General features: G+C 36.1%; 1 long non-coding RNA gene across 1 annotated transcript in view; it reads left to right on the forward strand.

The window, feature by feature from the left end:
• The window catches only part of LOC144441965 (uncharacterized), a 36,778-nt gene extending 32,449 nt beyond the window's left edge, over window positions 1-4,329 (forward strand). Inside the window, exon 2 of the long non-coding RNA XR_013481599.1 lies at window positions 2,847-4,329. This is a non-coding gene — a long non-coding RNA (uncharacterized LOC144441965). The remainder of the gene's footprint in view (window positions 1-2,846) is intronic.
• The last annotated feature ends 671 nt before the right edge of the window (window positions 4,330-5,000 follow it).

The following is a 5,000-nucleotide window of genomic DNA, read 5'->3' on the forward strand; positions in this document are numbered from 1 at the left end:
CGCCACTGAACATTGTTTTCTTTGGATATTTGGTGCTATATAATTTTTTTAGATAGATAGATAGATAACAGTTATAGAATAGTTTTAATAATGTATTCATACTCAATATTGAACAAACACACAAACATATTGTTATACTTAGAGTTAATTTATTCCAAAGTAAAGTACTAAAAAGAACTTACAAATGGTAAAAACTTCTATCGTCGTGCAAGATTCAACTTAAGCAATCAGCACATGAATTGATTTAACCCAAGATTGGTGGATTCATAATTCATGTATTCTACCGACGTCTGGCTATAACAATATTAAAGGAACTAATAGAAAATCATTATTTGAATACGAAAAGATTGTTTATAGAGATACAGCGAAGACTAAATGCTCTTTATTGACATTTTGACGACAAAAATAACGACCTCAGTGTCCTGTTCTGAATGGATTGTTCTAGAATGGTGCTATTGGTCAAAGGTGACGTCACAATCTCTCCATCACAATATGGCGACGTCAGATGATTCATAGAGTCAAACAGCAACAGGAAGTTTCTTCATGGGTCAAAGTGACGTAAACTATTTCTCTTCAAACGATGTGTATGAATCTGACTAATTAGTGGATATAGAAACTCTATTTCGTGGTCAAACATGATGACGAATACGAATACGAATACGAATACGAATACGAATACGAATACGAATACGAATACGAATACAAAAGTAAATGAAATTAGAAGATTGGAAAGCATCAGTTAATAAAATGTTGGCAAAAGATCGATTTGATTGAGTCCATTATCGATCTCTACAATAACATGTCTTCATAACTTCTTTCCGTTGCATTTTAAAGTTGAGTGACGTCATTTCATATATATTAAGATCATTTTATCGGAAATGTGCAAGTGTAGTGAAGCCATATTGTATTATCACAATATGTCAAACCAATACGCCGTCCGCCCAGAAATGATCTTCGCTAATTGTCGATTGTTTAAGATATCTTCGGAATACGGGTATCTTCGAAAGCTTGTGTCTTGGGGAATATTAGGATGGTCACATAAATTAGCACACGTTGTGAATATTTATTAGCAGCTTACACTTGAAATCCTACAGGAAAAAGAGTGAGGGAAAGTTATTACTAACACAATATTGCATGTTTTGGATTATATCCAATCTCTCGAGAAAATAGAGAAATAATTTCTTGCATTCACTTTACAAATACAACACCATCTTGTTAGAATAGCCATGTAACAATTTGGCTTCGTTATGGAAAGGGTATGTTTTGACCATTTCTGTCGTTGCTGTAAGATTTGTCAGTCTACGAATAGTTATAACAACACTTGAAAGTGAGTTGTTAATGTTTGTCAGAGGATAAGAATGAGCTATACACTAGTAATACTTGTAGTACATACATGCACGAATGCGCTACCAGCCGGAATTTAGCTTAATCCCTCAAAAAATATCCAAGTGAACAGAATTCCAATCTACAACCCATATCAAACAGTGAAATTAACTTATAATGGAACACCCCTCGAGAAAAATATTGGTATTTCATAAACTGTGGGTTCTGCAGTAAAATATCAGATTTGGTAATATTTCTTGAGAGTGAAGTACGCGTAATGGCCTGATGGTCCCAATTCTGACTAATTTTATATCTTTAGATTATTAACTTCTGATATTACTTCTCTTAATTAAGAAATATAGGCACAGAAACCTAAACAAGTGTTAACTGTGACAATGGCCTTTACTGATTGCAGAACGATTAGTTAACAGATCCGAAACCAAACTCAACTGGTAAAAAAACTCAGTCACAGAGACTGATATGGAATTTCCAAGTAGTGGTAAGTTGTAATTTTAGAGAGATCGCTGTCGACGCCATTCGTGTCACTGGCAAGTCTTTTCATTCAATCAAAAGTGATTTAGAAAGTATGTATACTCACGAGAATATAAATTTCAGATAGATAAGTGGCGTCCTTCTCTTCTACTTAGTTTTACGTGTTGTATAATAAGATCCTCCTGTTGGTGTTTGGTTGTTACCCTGAGTCCCGTAAAAAACACCAGACCACTGTGCTGCCTGACCATAATTTGGTTGTCTTTCTCTCCTGTAATCAGTTTCTCCAGGTTCGTACTGGCGGCCTCGGCTAGGATAAAAAGCACTTTTCTTTGCTGCATAACTTTCTCTCGGTTCTGCTGTTCTTCTATCCATCGCTATTTGTCGTTTTCAACACAGCCAAATAACTGCCAGTATATCGTTAGTTACACGCTGTTGTCGTATAGTTTTCACTATATAACGATTGCTAGCACATTTTCACTCCCTTTATAGCATCTCAAAACTGCCAAAATTAGCTTCATGCGTCATTTTGAAAATGATTATGCACATATGAGTCGTCATGGGGGGAAAACCGGCGATGTTTTTAAAGATGACGACGTTTGTACGTTTTTTCAACGTTTGCGTTATGTATACATTTACATATTGGAATGGTAATTTGTGTAACCGACCTTTACCGTCTATTTTCATCTTTTTTCGTATAAATGTAAGACTAAATTTATTTTACAGCATGCCTTTCTGATGTCGGCCTTAATTCATCATATAATACCATTACAGTGTGATACTAGTATTTACCTTTACCAGTTGATTTTTCTAGATAGTGGGTTTTGTCTCGAAGATGAATCACCCTTCTAGACAATCGGGTATTCCCATCCTCTGTAATGCTATGACTAAATTTACAATATGTCGTCATCCGTCTACACATTTTATCTCTTCATGAACCTATTTGGTTATTACATTGATTTTACAATGAATGCTACGTGTATTTGAGATTCAATATCCTTTTAATTCTTGGTATTTTTTTGTTTATTTTCCAGTAAAGAGGTGAATTATAAAAACAGAATGCAAGAGTATTGGTACAACTGTATGAAAACGTATATGAAAATTCTAAAAGAAAATATTCAGGACCAAAATATTTCCTGGTTATTATATATTTGTTTGACATTGCAAAAGAAGAGAATAGAAGTAAGAAAGTTCAACAAGCTTGCCATCGTTAACTGACTTATATTCTGTAACAATCAAGTTCTTCACCACTGCAACACATTGGCACTTCAAGCCCAGTGTAAAAATAACTCTCTTGGAATATAATAAATATTACTGTGCTTGATATCAGTACAAATGTCAGCAAACACCTTGGTCAAAGTAATTAAGAACCACAAAGACAGTTGTCACTTTAGTACAACAAAACATTTATTTTATTTTAATACAGTAGTTTAACTTATTGAAAGGCGTTTTATGCATACTTATTTAGAAACAAATTCTAGTCGACAGACTGCGATAGTTGTGGTCAAGTGTACAGAAAGGAGATTCAATCTGGTAAACCGAGACTTCTTTGTTGAATGCACTGGCAGTCAGTAATGGTGGCCCATGGCATAATGTCATGTAGTCACGTAATTATCGTACCTGAATTACCATGGATAGACTGTACTATGCCTCGTGTCGCCTGCCCTCGCTCGACGGCCTGCTCTACTGGAAGGTGTTGATTAATTTGTGAGGGCGCCCTGTCACGGCGTACCTTACAGTCTATCCCATGGGAGCGCTTAATACAACATATGAATATTCATAACTTACTAGTTGGATTAACATAGTAATATTCATTGTGAAACTGAAGAACCCCAACAAGGTTACAAATTTATATAACAGCGAGACAAAGCATTCCCTTCGAATTCCTTAAATAGTTTGAGTTGATAAACTTTAGCTTAACACAAGATCATCAATATTTAGCAGATTGCTTGGCGACGTTCCATTTTTGACAAAGGATAACCAAGGAAGAATCTAATGAGCGAGTTGCGTGTTGTAATCAATAACCTAAGGACATACGAACAGTTGTTTTTCACCAAGTGTCATCCAAGTAATATGTACTATTGTATCGATAAATTCAAAACTAGTTGATGAGATATCTTGAAACTGAGGACAACAGTTCATATTATAACGAGAAAATACACATGGCCTAGATATAGTTACTACTAGTATATGACTCTTCAAGTTTTCACACTTTCCAAATCTTTCGAATCTCAGCTATACTACTTGTGTAGCTTTGAAAGAGCTCCCTCAACGTCAGAATAATTTGTGACATTTGTTTTCATGACGTGCCATCGCAAAGAGGCGCTCTAGATCATAGCTTACGTCGACGTTCAGCACCATTTTAGCTGCTTACCAATCGACATCGGTAAACTTTCTTCCCCACAGTCTATTAGAATTTACAAAGTGGTGTCATCAATCTCTGTCTTTCCCATTTAGTATGATACATTCTCTGGACCAGGCAACAAAGTGACAATAAAAGTTCAAGCTTACATCTTTTGTTGACAATGTATATATCTCACAACAACACCCCTAGTCTCTTTTTTGTATGTATGTATGTATGTATGTATGTATGTATGTATGTATGTATGTATGTATGTATGTATGTATGTATGTATGTATGTATGTATGTGTGTGTTTGTGTGTGGTGCGTGTATATATGTATGTATATATGTAGGTATGTATGTATGTATGTATGTATGTATGTATGTATGTATGTATGTATGTATGTATGTATGTATGTGTGTGTGCCTGCGTGCGTGCCTGCCTGCCTGCCCGTCCGTCCGTCCGTCCGTCCGTCCGTCCGTCCGTCTGTCTGTCTGTCTGTCTGTCTGTCTGTCTGTCTGTCTGTCTGTCTGTCTGTCTGTCTGTCTGTCTGTCTGTCTGTCTGTCTGTCTGTCTGTCTGTCTTTCTGTCTGTCTGTCTGTGTCTGTGGGCATATCTTAAAAATGACAGCATCAGCTCCAATGTAACGTGCTACACATCTTCCTTATTAATAATTAGGCCATGTGGGATGCCTGAAGTGTACCTCATCACATGGATATGTACTCTGTGTTACAGACGCAGATCACACCGGTTTTCGATGTGTTTGTCACCGGGACTTTTGATATTTCACAGCTACTGAGAAGTTACCTTCAGTTAACTGCTTCCTTGTTTACTCACCTGCCATA

The sequence above is a fragment of the Glandiceps talaboti genome, chromosome 11 (assembly GCF_964340395.1).
Source record: "Glandiceps talaboti chromosome 11, keGlaTala1.1, whole genome shotgun sequence".
In the NCBI taxonomy this organism is placed as follows: Eukaryota; Metazoa; Hemichordata; class Enteropneusta; family Spengelidae; genus Glandiceps; species Glandiceps talaboti.